The sequence below is a fragment of the Chiloscyllium plagiosum genome, unplaced genomic scaffold (assembly GCF_037043375.1).
Source record: "Chiloscyllium plagiosum isolate Xiang-an unplaced genomic scaffold, Cpla_swu_hap1 HiC_scaffold_50, whole genome shotgun sequence".
Lineage (NCBI taxonomy): Eukaryota > Metazoa > Chordata > Chondrichthyes > Orectolobiformes > Hemiscylliidae > Chiloscyllium > Chiloscyllium plagiosum.
Genome location: NW_028270188.1, coordinates 52,117,982 through 52,133,877, shown reverse-complemented (window position 1 = coordinate 52,133,877; position 15,896 = coordinate 52,117,982). Strand labels below are relative to the sequence as shown.

Sequence of the window (15,896 nt, the reverse complement as noted above, 5' to 3'; positions counted from 1 at the left end):
CACACACTCTCTCTCTGTCTCTCACACACACTCTCTGTCTCTCTCACATTCATACTTTCTGTCTCTCACACACACACACTCTCTGTCTCTGTCTCTCTCACACACACACACTCTGACTCTCTCACACACACACTCTGTGTCTCTCTCCCCCCGACCCCCAACCCTTTTTATATGGAAAAATAAAAGGGTGGCTCAGTGATTAACACTGCTGCCTCATGGTGCCAGTGACCTGGGTTCAATTCCAGCCTCAGGCGACTATGTCTGTGTGGAGTTTGCACACTCCCCCCTCTCTGAATCTGCGTGGGTTTCTTCCGGGTGCTCCGGTTTCCTCCTAAGATGTGCAGGTTCGGGCGGATTGGCCGTGCTAAATTTTCCCATAGTGTCCAGGGATATACAGGTTAGGGTGGATTGGCCATGCTAAATTGTCCCATAGTGTCCAGGGATGTGCAGGTTAGGGTGGATTGGCCATGCTAAATAGTCCCAAAGTGCCCAGGGATGTGCAGGTTAGGGTGGATTGGCCATGCTAAATTGTCCCATAGTGCCCAGGGATGTGCAGGTTAGGGTGGATTGGCTCTGCTAAATTGTCCCATAGTGCCCAGGGATGTGCAGGTTAGGGTGGATTGGCCATGCTAAATTGTCCCATAGTGCCCAGGGATGTGCAGGTTAGGGTGGATTGGCCATGCTAAATTGTCCCATAGTGCCCAGGGATGTGCAGGTTAGGGTGGATTGGCCATGCTAAATTGTCCCAAAGTGCCCATGGATGTGCAGGTTAGGGTGGATTGGCCATGCTAAATTGTCCCATAGTGCCCAGGGATGTGCAGGTTAGGGTGGATTGGCCATGCTAAATTGTCCCAAAGTGTCCAGGGATGTGCAGGTTAGGGTGGATTGGCTGTGCTAAATTGTCCCATAGTGCCCAGGGATGTGCAGGTTAGGGTGGAATGGCTCTGCTAAATTGTCCCAAAGTGCCCAGGGATGTGCAGGTTAGGGTGGATTGGCCTTGCTAAATTGTCCCATAGTGCCCAGGGAAGTGCAGGTTAGGGTGGATTGGCCATGCTAAATTGTCCCATAGTGCCCAGGGATGTGCAGCTTAGGGTGGATTGGCTATGCTAAATTGACCCATAGTGCCCAGGGATGTGCAGGTTAGGGTGGATTGGCCATGCTAAATTGTCCCGTAGTGTCCAGGAATGTGCAGGTTAGGGTGGATTGGCCATGCTAAATTGTCCCATAGTGCCAGGGATGTGCAGGTGAGGGTGGATTGGCCATGCTAAATTGTCCCAAAGTGCCCAGGGATGTGCAGGTTAGGGTGGATTGGCCATGCTAAACACAGTCTTTGTCTCTCACACACACACTGTCTAACTCTCTCACACACACACTCTCTGTCTCTCTCTCACACACACACACTCTCTGTCTCACACACACACACACTCTGACTCTCTCTCACACACTCTCAGACTCTCTCACACACACACTCTGACTCTCACACACACAGTCTCTGACTTTCTCACACACACACACTGTCTCTCTCTCTCACACACACTGACTCTCTCACACACACACTCTCTGTCTCTCTCACACACACTCTGTCTTTCTCTCTCACACACACTGACTCTCACACACACTGACTCTCTCACACACACTGTCTCTCACACACACTCACTGACTCTCTCACACACACACTCTCCGTCTCTCTCACACACACACTCTCTGTCTCTCTCACATTCACACTCTGTCTCTCACACACACACTCTGTCTCTCACACACACACTCTCTGTCTCTCACACACACTCACTGACTCTCACACACACACTCTCTGTCTCTCTCACACACACTCTCTGACTCTCTCACACGCACAATCTCTGTCTCTCTCTCTCACACTCTCTGACTCTCTCACACACACACTCTCTGTCTCTCTCCCACATACACTGACTCTCTCACACACACAAACTCTGACTCTCTCTCACACACACTCTCCCTCACACACACACTCTCCCTCACACACACACTCTCTGACTCTCTCTCACACACACTCTCTGTCTCTCTCTCACACACACTGACTCTCTCACACACACACTCTCTGTCTCTCTCACACATACAAACTCGACTCCCTCACATACACAAACCCTCTCTCTCACACACATTCTCTGTCTCTCTCACACACACACACACACACTCTGTCTCTGTCACACACATTCTCTGACTCTCTCACACACACACTCTCTGTCTCTCTCACACACACTCTCTCTATCTCTCTCTCACACACACTGACTTCCACACACACTCTCTCACACACACACTCTCTGTCTCTCTCACACACACTCTCTCTATCTCTCTCTCACACACACTGACTTCCACACACACTCTCTCACACACACACTCTCTGTCTCTCTCACATTCACACTCTTTGTCTCTCTCACACACACTCTCTGACTCGCTCACACACACACACATTCTGTCTCTCTCACACACACACTCGCTCTCACATACACTCTCTCTCTCACACACTCTCTCTCTCACACACACACACTCTCCCTCTCACACAGACACACTTTGTCTCCCTCACACACACTCTCTGACTCTCTCACACACACACTCTCTGTCTCTCTCACACGCACACTCTCTGTCTCTCTCACACATACACTCTCTGTCTCTCTCACACATACACTCTCTGGTCTCTCTCACCACCCCCCCCTTTTAATATGGAAAAATAAAAGGGTGGCTCAGTGATTAACACTGCTGCCTCATGGCGCCAGTGACCTGGGTTCAATTCCAGCCTCGGGTGACTATGTCTGTGTGGAGTTTGCACACTCCCCCCTCTCTGTATCTGCGTGGGTTTCTTCCGGGTGCTCCGGTTTCCTCCTAACATGTGCAGGTTAGGGTGGATTGGCCATGCTAAATTTTCCCATAGTGTCCAGGGATGTGCTGGTTAGGGTGGATTGGCCATGCTAAATTGTCCCATAGTGCCCAGGGATGTGCAGGTTAGGGTGGATTGGCTATGCTAAATTGACCCATAGTGCCCAGGGATGTGCAGGTTAGGGTGGATTGGCCATGCTAAATTGTCCCGTAGTGCCCAGGGATGTGCAGGTTAGGGTGGATTGGCCATGCTAAATTGTCCCATAGTGCCCAGGGAAGTGCAGGTTAGGGTGGATTGGCCATGCTAAATTGTCCCATAGTGCCCAGGGATGTGCAGGTTAGGGTGGATTGGCTATGCTAAATTGACCCATAGTGCCCAGGGATGTGCAGGTTAGGGTGGATTGGCCATGCTAAATTGTCCCGTAGTGCCCAGGGATGTGCAGGTTAGGGTGGATTGGCCATGCTAAATTGTCCCATAGTGCCCAGGGAAGTGCAGGTTAGGGTGGATTGGCCATGCTAAATTGTCCCATAGTGCCCAGGGATGTGCAGGTTAGGGTGGATTGGCCATGCTAAATTGTCCCATAGTGCCCAGGGATGTGCAGGTTAGGGTAGGTTGGCCATGCTAAATTGTCCCATAGTGCCCAGGGATGTGCAGGTTAGGGTAGGTTGGCCATGCTAAATTGTCCCATAGTGCCCAGGGATGTGCAGGTTAGGGTGGATTGGCAGTGTTACAAGAATATAGTGAGGGGGTGCAGGAGGTCTGGGTGGGATGGTCTTCAGAGGGTTGGTGTGGACCCGACGGGCCGAATAGCCTGCTGCTATCCTGTAGGGATTCCATCCTCTGAGGAAACCAGCAGCAAGAGGAGGCCATTCGGCCCGCCGTGCCATTCAACTTGATCGCGGCTACTCAGTTTGATCATTCCCACACTTCCCTGCCCACCTTCCCCCATCACCTTTACCGAGTAGTAGGCCATCTGGCCCATCCAGTCTACTTCCCCACCTCCTCAACTGTCTCTCCCCCACCCCACCTCCGTGACCTTTAGCTCCAAGTTGAAGGTGGGGTTGTGTGGGGAGGGGTGTGGAGGGAGCCGGGTGGGAAAAGTCAAAGCCCACCTGAGCCCCTCCTGACATCGAATGAAAACCGACATCGGCAGAGTGGTGTACGCCCACGTGCGGGGAGCGCACATTTCTCATTGCTCCCCAACCACGCCACCAAAATGGCTCCTGCCCAAACGTTGCCTAATCTTGGTGTTTACCCAACACCGAGCGGCCCGCCTTACCAGAGAGAGACCTGTGAGATACTTGGATAGAGCTAACCAGCCCCAAACTGACCAGTGACTCTTCCGCCAACGCCTTCTGTGTCGGCGGTAATGCTCCTGACTGAGAGGGAGGTCACCCCTGACAGATCACAGTGCGCCTGAACCCTTTGTCAATAAATAACCCAGGAGCGACCAAAGGCCATAGTCTACATTTTAACAGTTGCTGCTTCCAGGGTGCAGTGTCTGGCTGTCCGAGGAGCTCACTGCTTCATGCAGCACACTGCTGCCACTTGCTGGTCGTTTGCAAAATAGCGGAGAGTTTATGGTCAACAGTGCTGGGAGGGAGGGAGCGCTGCACTGTCTGAGGGTCAGGGCTGAGGGAACATGCACTGTCAGAGAGTCAGTGCTGCAGGAATGGGTGCTGTTGGAGGGTCAGTGCTGAGGGTGCGGGCACTGTCAGAGGGTCAGTGCTGAGGGAGTGGGCACTATCAAAGGGTCAGCGCTGAGGGAGCGGGCACTGTCGGAGGGTCAGTGCTGAGGGTGCGGGCACTGTCAAAGGGTCAGTGCTGAGGGAGTGGGCACTATCAAAGGGTCAGCGCTGAGGGAGCGGGCACTGTCGGAGGGTCAGTACTGAGGGAGTGGGCACTGTCGGAGGGTCAGTGCTGAGGGAGCGGGCACTGTCGGAGGGTCAGTACTGAGGGAGTAGGCTCTGTCAGAGGGTCAGCGCTGAGGGAGTGGGCACTGTCGAAGGGTCAGTACTGAGGGAGTGGGTACTGTCGGAGGGTCAGTGCTGAGGGAGTGGGCACTGTCGGAGGGTCAGTGCTGAGGGTGTGGGCACTGTCAGAGGGTCAGTACTGAGGGAGTGGGCACTGTCAAAGGGTCAGTACTGAGGGAGTTGGCACTGTCAGAGGGTCAGCGCTGAGGGAGTGGGCACTGTCGGAGGGTCAGCGCTGAGGGAGTGGGCACTGTCGGAGGGTCAGCGCTGAGGGAGTGGGCACTGTCGGAGGGTCAGCGCTGAGGGAGTGGGCACTGTCGGAGGGTCAGCGCTGAGGGAGTGGGCACTGTCACAGGGTCAGTGCTGAGGGAGTTGGCACTGTCAGAGGGTCAGCGCTGAGGGAGTGGGCACTGTCGGAGGGTCAGCGCTGAGGGAGTGGGCACTGTCATAGGGTCAGCGCTGAGGGAGTGGGCACTGTCGGAGGGTCAGCGCTGAGGGAGTGGGCACTGTCGGAGGGTCAGCGCTGAGGGAGTGGGCACTGTCACAGGGTCAGTGCTGAGGGAGTGGGCACTGTCGGAGAGTCAGCGCTGAGGGAGCAGGCACTGTCAAAGGGTCAGTGCTGAGGGAGCAGGAACTGTCGGAGGGTCAGCGCTGAGGGAGTGGGCACTGTCGGAGGGTCAGCGCTGAGGGAGTGGGCACTGTCGGAGGGTCAGCGCTGAGGGAGTGGGCACTGTCACATGGTCAGTGCTGAGGGAGTGGGCACTGTTGGAGGGTCAGCGCTGAGGGAGTGGGCACTGTCAAAGGGTCAGCGCTGAGGGAGTTGGCACTGTCAGAGGGTCAGCGCTGAGGGAGTGGGCACTGTCGGAGGGTCAGCGCTGAGGGAGTGGGCACTGTCATAGGGTCAGCGCTGTGGGAGTGGGCACTGTTGGAGGGTCAGTGCTGAGGCAGCAGTGCTAACCACTGAGCCACCTCTCAAGGCTCGACTTTTAATTGTAAAAGCCCGACTCTTGTTACGATTCTTTCATTCAAATTCCTGCAAGGCTGCGGCCTCCTTTCTTACCAGAGGTAGCTCCTCTGTTCCTTGTTACTTTTGGCATTGGCTGTCTGCCTGAAGACATGGCATTTCTGTGGTTAACTCCTTACATTTTTCATATAGTTATCCTCGTGGCGAGAAAGTGAGTTCTCCCAGTCTCAGCGACGTTGAGATCACCTGAAGAATGAGCTAAGCAGAAGGCTCATCGGAGTTTGAACTTTGCTCCTTGATTTTTCTAGTGAAGGACTATTAGGGTTAACTGAATCTATTCTACTTATTTGAGGAAGGTAATGTTAAACTTTGTTTCTTTTGCTCCCTTGTACCTACGTACATGGTGACATTATAGACTTTTCACTCGAGTTGTGTCACCAAAGTCTTACCAGACCAAAGGGGCTGCTCTCTCATTTGAGAGAGAAGCGACTGGTGGTGATTTCACCTGAGGCCCACCGGACCTGAGGTTGAGAAGTTGAGTCCTTCATGGTAACCTCAAACCGGTGATGGGAAGTGAACCCACACTGTGAACCCATGATCCAGCCAATGGAGCTAAACCAATTCCCACTCCTGTATTTAGAGTCAGAGAGATGTATAGCACCAAACCAGACCCTTCGGTCCAGCTCCTCCATGCTGGCCAGATATCCTAAGTTAGTCTAGTCCCAGTTAGAGTCATAGAGATGTACAGCACGGAAACAGACCCTTTGGTCTGACTCGTCCATGCCGACCAGATATCCTAACTTAATCGAGTCCCATTTGCCAGCATTAGGCCTATATCCCTCTAAATCCTTCCTATTCATATACCATCCACATGCCTTTTAAATGTTGTCATTGTACCAGCCTCCACCATTTCCTCATTCCGTATACGCACCACCCTCTGTGTGAAAAAGTTGTCCCTCGGGTCCCTTTCCCCTCTCCCCCTAAACCTATGCCCCTCTAGTTCTGGATTCCCCCACCCCAGGGAAAAGACCTTGTCTATTTACCCTACCCATGCCTCACATGATTTTTGAAACCTCTATAACTACTGTGGATGCTGGATTCTGAAACAAAAACGGAAGATGCTGGCAAAACAAAGCAGGTCTGGCAGAATTCTGGTAAATCTCCCTCATAGCCCATCCCTCAACTTCCTTCTGAGAGTGTGGTGCCCATCATTAACTCTCCCATTGGCCCTTTGTGGCACTCTCCCATTGGCTCAGTGTGATGGTCTCCCATTGGACGGATGTGGTGGTCAACCACTGGCTTGGCATGGTGGTCTCCCGGCAACCTGATATGGCAGTCTCCAGAAATCCCATTGGTGCGGTGTGCCAGTCTCCCGGCGACCCAACATGGCAGACTTCCATTGCCTTGGTATGGCGGTCTCCCGGCAATCCAGTGTGGCGGTCTCCCATTGTCCCAATGTGGTGGTCTCCAGGCAACCCAGCATGGTGGTCTCCCATTGGCCTGGTGTGGTGGTACCCCAGCAATCCAGCATGGCAGTCTCCTATTGGCCTGGTGTGGTGGTACCCCAGCAATCCAGCATGGCAGTCTCCTATTGGCCTGGTGTGGTGGTACCTCAGCAATCCAGCATGGCAGTCTCCTATTGGCCTGGTGTGGTGGTACCTCAGCAATCCAGCATGGCAGTCTCCTATTGGCCTGGTGTGGTGGTCTCCCGGCAACTCAGCATGGCAGTCTCCCCATGGTCTGACATGGTGGTCTCCCAATGATCCATTGTGGCAGTCTCCCATTGGCCTGGTGTGGTGGTCTCTGATTGACCCAGTGTGGCGGTCTCCCATTGCCCTAGTGCGGCTGTCTCCCGGCAATCTGATGTGTTGGTCTCCCACTGGCCCGGTGTGGGGTCTCTGATTGGCCCAGTGTGGTGGTCTCTGATTGGCCCAGTGTGGCGGTCTCCCATTGCCCTAGTGCGGCCGTCTCCCGGCGATCTGATGTGGCAGTCTCCCATTGGCCCGGTGTGGGGTCTCTGACTGGCCCAGTGTGGCGGTCTCCCATTGGCCGGGCGTGGCCTCATGTGGCCATCTCGGTGGAGCCTTGCGCAGTCTGGAGGCTGGGTGGTCTGGGCTGGCAAGTCTGAGCTTCAATTTATTTTTCTAATTCATCCCTACGATCTGTCACGCTGGACTTTTTAATTTCTCTAATTCGTTTTATTCCCCTAAGAATTTGTACCTCAGAACCTGTATCTTTGAACCGAAGATGGCGCCGTAGGTGGTGACTGGCCAACATTTCGCTGGACCCGTTTCAGTCCACGTGACAATAAAGCACATTCTAGATGCCAAGGCTGTGCCCTCGATTTTCTCTATTTGTTCGTCCTGACTCTGTTTGGAACCGTGGAGCACGGTGTTGGGGCCCTTTGCGCTGAGAGCTATGGGTTGACGATTAGTTAAGGGGACAGTGCCTCTGACCTTGGCGAGGGGTTGGTAGCGTGGAGGCCTGGGGCTTGGAGGAGGGCGACAGAAGGCGGTGAGAGATGGTATTGACAGCCTGCAGTGGGGCGGAATGACAATGCGATTGGAGGCCCTTTCAAAGTGATGGAGGACCGTCCATCTCTGTCAGCCTCCAGCAGTGTGCTAATTACTCAGTGGGATCAGTTCGCTTGTATTGACAGGAGGGAGAGTTGGGGCTGGCCTGTTGTCGATTTTTCCACCTCGCCAGTTCCTCAATGTGACTTTGAGCCCTCCAGTTCGAATGACAGTACTGATGCTGTCCTTTCCGTGGGATGAAAGCGTGGTCAGGCCCGTCAAAGATATGCATTCCCACTTCGCCGAGATTTCCCACGTGTGTACCCGATCGTCGTGAGAAAGATGCGACGGCGTTGGAGAGAGTGTAGAAGCGGTTTGCAAAGATGGTTCCAGGGATGAGCAACATCTGGGATGAGGGAGAAGTTAGCGCTGCTGCCTCACGGCACTGGGGACCGGTGTTCGATTCACTTTCAGTGTGGAGTTTGCAGGGTACTCCACCGCCCCTCCCGACTGTGTCAGCGTGGGTTTCCTCCGGGTGGTCTGGTTTCCTCCCACAGTCCAAAGATGTGCAGGTTAGTGTGGATTGGCCATGCTAAATTGACCCAGAGTGTCCAGGGATGAGCAGGTTAGGGTGGATTGGCCATGCTAAATTGTCCATAGTCTCCCGGGATTTGTAGGTTAGGGTGGATAGGCCGTGCTAAATTGTCCGTTGTGTCCAGGGATGTGCAGGTTAGGGTGGATTAGCCATGCTAAGTTGTCCTGTAGTGCCCCAGGGATGTGCAGTTTAGGGTGGATTGGCGATGCTAAATTGTCCTGTAGTGTCCAGGGATGTGCAGTTTAGGGTGGATTGGCCATGCTAAATTGTCCCGTAGTGTCAAGGAAAGTGCAGGTTAGAGTGGATTGGCCATGCTAAATTGACCCGTAGTGTCCAGGGATGTGCAGGTTAGGGTGGATTGGCCATGCTAAATTGTCCCATAGTGTCAAGGAAAGTGCAGGTTAGAGTGGATTGGCCATGCTAAATTGACCCGTAGTGTCCAGGGAAGTGCAGGTTAGGGTGGATTGGCCATGCTAAATTGTCCTGTAAGGTCCAGGGATGTGCAGGTTAGGGTGGATTGGCCATGCTAAATTGTCCTGTAATGTCCAGGGATGTGCAGGTAAGGGTGGATTGGTCATGCTAAATTGTCCCATAATCTCCAGGGATTATGGTTAGGGTTAGGGTGGATTGGCTGTGCTAATTTGTCCCGTAGTGTCCAGCAATGTGCAGGTTAGGGTGGATTGGCCATGCTAAATTGTCCTGCAGTGCCCAGGGATGTGCAGGTTAGGGTGGATTGGCAATGCTAAATTGTCCGGTAGTGCCCAGGGATGTGCAGGTTAGGGTGGATTGGCCATGCTAAATTGTCCCATAGTCTCCAGGGATGTGCAGGTTAGGGTGGATTGGCCATGCTAAATTGTCCGTAGTATCCAGGGATGTGCAGGTTAGGGTGGATTAGCCATGCTAAATTGTCCTTTAGTGTCCAGGGAAGTGCAGGTTAGGGTGGATTGGCCAAGCTAAATTGTCCTGTAGTGTCCAGGGATGTGCAGGTTAGGATGGATTGGCCATGCTAAATTGTCCCGTAGTGTCCAGGGAAGTGCAGGTTACGGTGGATTGGCCATGCTAAATTGACCCATAGTGCCCAGGGATTTGCAGGTTAGGGTCGATTGGCCGTGCTAAATTGACCCAGAGTGTCCAGGGATGAGCAGGTTAGGGTGGATTGGCCATGCTAAATTGTCCATAGTCTCCCGGGATTTGTAGGTTAGGGTGGATTGGCCATGCTAAATTGTCCTGTAAAGTCCAGGGATGTGCAGGTTAGGGTGGATTGGCCATGCTAAATTGTCCTGTAGTGTCCAGGGAAGTGCAGGTTAGAGTGGATTGGCCATGCTAAATTGACCCGTAGTGTCCAGGGAAGTGCTGGTTAGAGTTGATTGGCCATGCTAAATTGTCCTGTAAGGTCCAGGGATGTGCAGGTTAGGGTGGATTGGGCATGCTAAATTGTCCTGTAATGTCCAGGGATGTGCAGGTTAGGGTGGATTGGTCATGCTAAATTGTCCCATAGTCTCCAGGGGTGTGTAGGTTAGGGTGGATTGGCTGTGCTAATTTGTCCCGTAGTGTCCAGCAATGTGCAGGTTAGGGTGGATTGGCCATGCTAAATTGTCCTGCAGTGCCCAGGGATGTGCAGGTTAGGGTGGATTGGCCATGCTAAATTGTCCCATCGTGCCTCAGGGATGTGCAGGTTAGGGTGGATTGGCCGTGCTAAATTGAGTGATAGTGTCCAGGGACATGCAGTTTAGGGTGGATTGGCCGTGTTAAATTGTCCCATAGTGTCCAGTGATGTGCAGGTTAGGGTGGATTGGCCATGTCTAATTGACCCATAGTGTCTCAGGGATGTGCAGTTTAGGGTGGATTGGCCATGCTAAATTGTCCTGTAGTGCCCAGGGATGTGCAGGTTAGGGTGGATTGGCCGTGCTAAATTGTCCCATAATGCCCAGGGATGTGCAGGTTAGGGTGGATTGGCCGTGCTAAATTGTCCTGCAGTGCCCAGGGATGTGCAGGTTAGGGTGGATTGGCCATGCTAAATTGTCCCATCGTGCCTCAGGGATGTGCAGGTTAGGGTGGATTGGCCGTGCTAAATTGAGTGATAGTGTCCAGGGACATGCAGTTGAGGGTGGATTGGTCATGCTAAATTGTCCCATAGTGTCCAGTGATGTGCAGGTTAGGGTGGATTGGCCATGTCTAATTGACCCATAGTGTCCAGGGACGTGCAGTTTAGGGTGGATTGGCCATGCTAAATTGTCCTGTAGTGCCCAGGGATGTGCAGGTTAGGGTGGATTGGCCGTGCTAAATTGTCCCATAATGCCCAGGGATGTGCAGGTTAGGGTGGATTGGCCGTGCTAAATTGTCCCATAGTGTCCAGGGATGTGCAGGTTAGGGTGGATTGGCCATGCTAAATTGACCCGTAGTGCAAAGGGATGTGCAGGTTAGGGTGGATTGGCCATGCTAAATTGTCCCATAGTGCCCAGGGATGTGCAAGTTAGGGTGGATTGGCCATGCTAAATTGTCCCATAGTGCCCAGGGATGTGCAGGTTAGGGTGGATTGGCCATGCTAAATTGCCCCATAGTGCCCAGGGATGTGCAGGTTAGGGTGGATTGGCCATGCTAAATTGACCCGTAGTGCAAAGGGATGTGCAGGTTAGGGTGGATTGGCCATGCTAAATTGTCCCATAGTGCCCAGGGATGTGCAAGTTAGGGTGGTTTGGCCATGCTAAATTGTCCATAGTCTCCAGGATTTGTAGGTTAGGGGGGATTGGCCATGCTAATTTGTCCCATAGTGTCCAGGGATGTGCAAGTTAGGGTGGATTGGCCATGCTAAATTGTCCCATAGTCTCCAGGGATGTGCAGGTTAGGGTGGATTGGCCATGCTAAATTGTCCGTAGTATCCAGGGATGTGCAGGTTAGGGTGGATTAGCCATGCTAAATTGTCCTTTAGTGTCCAGGGATGTGCAGGTTAGGGTGGAATGGCCATGCTAAATTGACCCATAGTGTCCAGGGAAGTGCAGGTTAGGGTGGATTGGCCAAGCTAAATTGTCCTGTAGTGCCCAGGGATGTGCAGGTTGGGGTGGATTGGCCATGCTAAATGGTCCCGTAGTGTCCAGGGAAGTGCAGGTTAGGGTGGATTGGCCAAGCTAAATTGTCCCATAGTGCCCAGGGATGTGCAGGTTAGGGTGGATTGGCCATGCTAAATTGTCCCGTAGTGTCCAGGGAAGTGCAGGTTAGGGTGGATTGGCCATGTGAAATTGTCCTGTAGTGCCCAGGGATTTGTAGATTAGGGTGGATTGGCCATGCTAAATTATCTCATAGTCTCCAGGGATGTGCAGGTTAGGGTGGGTTGGCCATGCTAAGTTGTCCTGTAGGGCCCCAGTGATATCCAGTTTAGGGTGGATAGGCCATGCTAAATTGTCCCGTAGTGTCAAGGAAAGTGCAGGTTAGAGTGGATTGGCCATGCTAAATTGACCCATAGTGTCCAGGGAAGTGCAGGTTAGGGTGGATTGGCCATGCTAAATTGCCCCGTAGTGTCCAGGGAAGTGCAGGTTAGGGTGGATTGGCCATGCTAAATTGTCCTGTAAGGTCCAGGGATGTGCAGGTTAGGGTGGATTGGCCATGCTAAATTGTCCTGTAATGTCCAGGGATGTGCAGGTAAGGGTGGATTGGTCATGCTAAATTGTCCCATAATCTCCAGAGTTGTGCAGGTTAGGGTGGATTGGCTGTGCTAATTTGTCCCGTAGTGTCCAGCAATGTGCAGGTTAGGGTGGATTGGCCATGCTAAATTGTCCTGCAGTGCCCAGGGATGTGCAGGTTAGGGTGGATTGGCCATGCTAAATTGTCCCATAGTGTCCAGTGATGTGCAGGTTAGGGTGGATTGGCCATGCCTAATTGACCCATAGTGTCCAGGGACATGCAGTTTAGGGTGGATTGGCGGTGCTAAATTGTCCCATAGTGCCCAGGGATGTGCAGGTTAGGGTGGATTGGCCATGCTAAATTGACCCGTAGTGCAAAGGGATGTGCAGGTTAGGGTGGATTGGCCATGCTAAATTGTCCTGTAGTGCCCAGGGATGTGCACTTTAGGGTGGTTTGGCCATGCTAAATTGTCCATATTCTCCAGGGATTTGTAGGTTAGGGTGGATTGGCAATGCTAAATTGTCCGGTAGTGCCCAGGGATGTGCAGGTTAGGGTGGATTGGCCATGCTAAATTGTCCCATAGTCTCCAGGGATGTGCAGGTTAGGGTGGATTGGCCATGCTAAATTGTCCGTAGTATCCAGGGATGTGCAGGTTAGGGTGGATTAGCCATGCTAAATTGTCCTTTAGTGTCCAGGGAAGTGCAGGTTAGGGTGGATTGGCCAAGCTAAATTGTCCTGTAGTGTCCAGGGATGTGCAGGTTAGGATGGATTGGCCATGCTAAATTGTCCCGTAGTGTCCAGGGAAGTGCAGGTTAGGGTGGATTGGCCATGCTAAATCGACCCATAGTGCCCAGGGATTTGCAGGTTAGGGTCGATTGATCGTGCTAAATTGACCCAGAGTGTCCAGGGATGAGCAGGTTAGGGTGGATTGGCCATGCTAAATTGTCCATAGTCTCCCGGGATTTGTAGGTTAGGGTGGATTGGCCATGCTAAATTGTCCCATAGTGTCCAGGGAAGTGCAGGTTAGGGTGGATTGGCCATGCTAAATTGTCCTGGAAAGTCCAGGGATGTGCAGGTTAGGGTGGATTGGCCATGCTAAATTGTCCTGTAGTGTCCAGGGATGTGCAGGTTAGAGTGGATTGGCCATGCTAAATTGACCCGTAGTGTCCAGGGAAGTGCTGGTTAGGGTTGATTGGCCATGCTAAATTGTCCTGTAAGGTCCAGGGATGTGCAGGTTAGGGTGGATTGGGCATGCTAAATTGTCCTGTAATGTCCAGGGATGTGCAGGTTAGGGTGGATTGGTCATGCTAAATTGTCCCATAGTCTCCAGGGGTGTGTAGGTTAGGGTGGATTGGCTGTGCTAATTTGTCCCGTAGTGTCCAGCAATGTGCAGGTTAGGGTGGATTGGCCATGCTAAATTGTCCTGCAGTGCCCAGGGATGTGCAGGTTAGGGTGGATTGGCCATGCTAAATTGTCCCATCGTGCCTCAGGGATGTGCAGGTTAGGGTGGATTGGCCGTGCTAAATTGAGTGATAGTGTCCAGGGACATGCAGTTGAGGGTGGATTGGTCATGCTAAATTGTCCCATAGTGTCCAGTGATGTGCAGGTTAGGGTGGATTGGCCATGTCTAATTGACCCATAGTGTCCAGGGACGTGCAGTTTAGGGTGGATTGGCCATGCTAAATTGTCCTGTAGTGCCCAGGGATGTGCAGGTTAGGGTGGATTGGCCGTGCTAAATTGTCCCATAATGCCCAGGGATGTGCAGGTTAGGGTGGATTGGCCGTGCTAAATTGTCCCATAGTGTCCAGGGATGTGCAGGTTAGGGTGGATTGGCCATGCTAAATTGACCCGTAGTGCAAAGGGATGTGCAGGTTAGGGTGGATTGGCCATGCTAAATTGTCCCATAGTGCCCAGGGATGTGCAAGTTAGGGTGGATTGGCCATGCTAAATTGTCCCATAGTGCCCAGGGATGTGCAGGTTAGGGTGGATTGGCCATGCTAAATTGCCCCATAGTGCCCAGGGATGTGCAGGTTAGGGTGGATTGGCCATGCTAAATTGACCCGTAGTGCAAAGGGATGTGCAGGTTAGGGTGGATTGGCCATGCTAAATTGTCCCATAGTGCCCAGGGATGTGCAAGTTAGGGTGGTTTGGCCATGCTAAATTGTCCATAGTCTCCAGGATTTGTAGGTTAGGGGGGATTGGCCATGCTAATTTGTCCCATAGTGTCCAGGGATGTGCAAGTTAGGGTGGATTGGCCATGCTAAATTGTCCCATAGTCTCCAGGGATGTGCAGGTTAGGGTGGATTGGCCATGCTAAATTGTCCGTAGTATCCAGGGATGTGCAGGTTAGGGTGGATTAGCCATGCTAAATTGTCCTTTAGTGTCCAGGGATGTGCAGGTTAGGGTGGAATGGCCATGCTAAATTGACCCATAGTGTCCAGGGAAGTGCAGGTTAGGGTGGATTGGCCAAGCTAAATTGTCCTGTAGTGCCCAGGGATGTGCAGGTTGGGGTGGATTGGCCATGCTAAATTGTCCCGTAGTGTCCAGGGAAGTGCAGGTTAGGGTGGATTGGCCAAGCTAAATTGTCCCATAGTGCCCAGGGATGTGCAGGTTAGGGTGGATTGGCCATGCTAAATTGTCCCGTAGTGTCCAGGGAAGTGCAGGTTAGGGTGGATTGGCCATGTGAAATTGTCCTGTAGTGTCCAGCGATGTGCAGGTTAGGGTAGATTGGCCATGCTAAATTGTCCCATAGTGCCCAGGGATGTGCAGTTTAGGGTCGATTGGCCATGCTAAATTGTCCCATAGTGTCCAGGGATGTGCAGTTTAGGGTGGATTGGCCTAATAAATTGTCCATAGTCTCCAGGGATTTGTAGGTTAGGGCGGATTGGCCATGCTAAATTTTCCCATAGTGTCCAGGGATGTGCAGGTTAGGGTGGATTGGCCATGCTAAATTGTCCCATAGTGTCCAGGGATGTGCAGGTTCGGGTGGATTGGCCATGCTAAATTGTCCCGTAGTGTCCAGGGATGTGCAGGTTAGGGTGGATTGGCCATGCTAAATTGTCCCGTAGTGCCCAGGGATGTGCAGGTTAGGGTGGATTGGCCATGCTAAATTGTCCCATAGTGCCCAGGGATGTGTAGGTTAGGGTGGATTGGCCATGCTAAATTGTCCCATAGTGCCCAGGGATGTGCAGGTTAGGGGTGGATTGGCCATGCTAAATTGCCCCGTAGTGTCCAGGGATGTACAGGTTAGGGTGGATTGGCCATGCTAAATTGTCCCATAGTCTCCAGGGATTTGTAGGTTAGGGCGGATTGGCCATGCTAAATTTTCCCATAGTGTCCAGGGATGTGCAGGTTAGGGTGGATTGGCCATGCTAAATTGACC

At 52.6% G+C, this 15,896-nt stretch overlaps 1 protein-coding gene across 4 annotated transcripts in view; it reads right to left on the bottom strand.

Annotated features, from left to right (window-relative positions):
- LOC148135307 (protein GOLM2-like) overlaps positions 1–15,896 on the bottom strand; it is a 101,464-nt gene that overhangs the window by 41,367 nt on the left and 44,201 nt on the right. The window contains exon 1 of one of the 4 annotated variants that reach the window (XM_087985178.1): positions 4,131–4,243. The exons of the other annotated variants lie outside the window; for them this stretch is intronic. The gene's annotated coding sequence lies outside the window, so the exon portion shown is untranslated. Of the gene's footprint in view, positions 1–4,130; positions 4,244–15,896 lie in introns of those variants that run through there. 4 annotated transcript variants of the gene reach the window in all.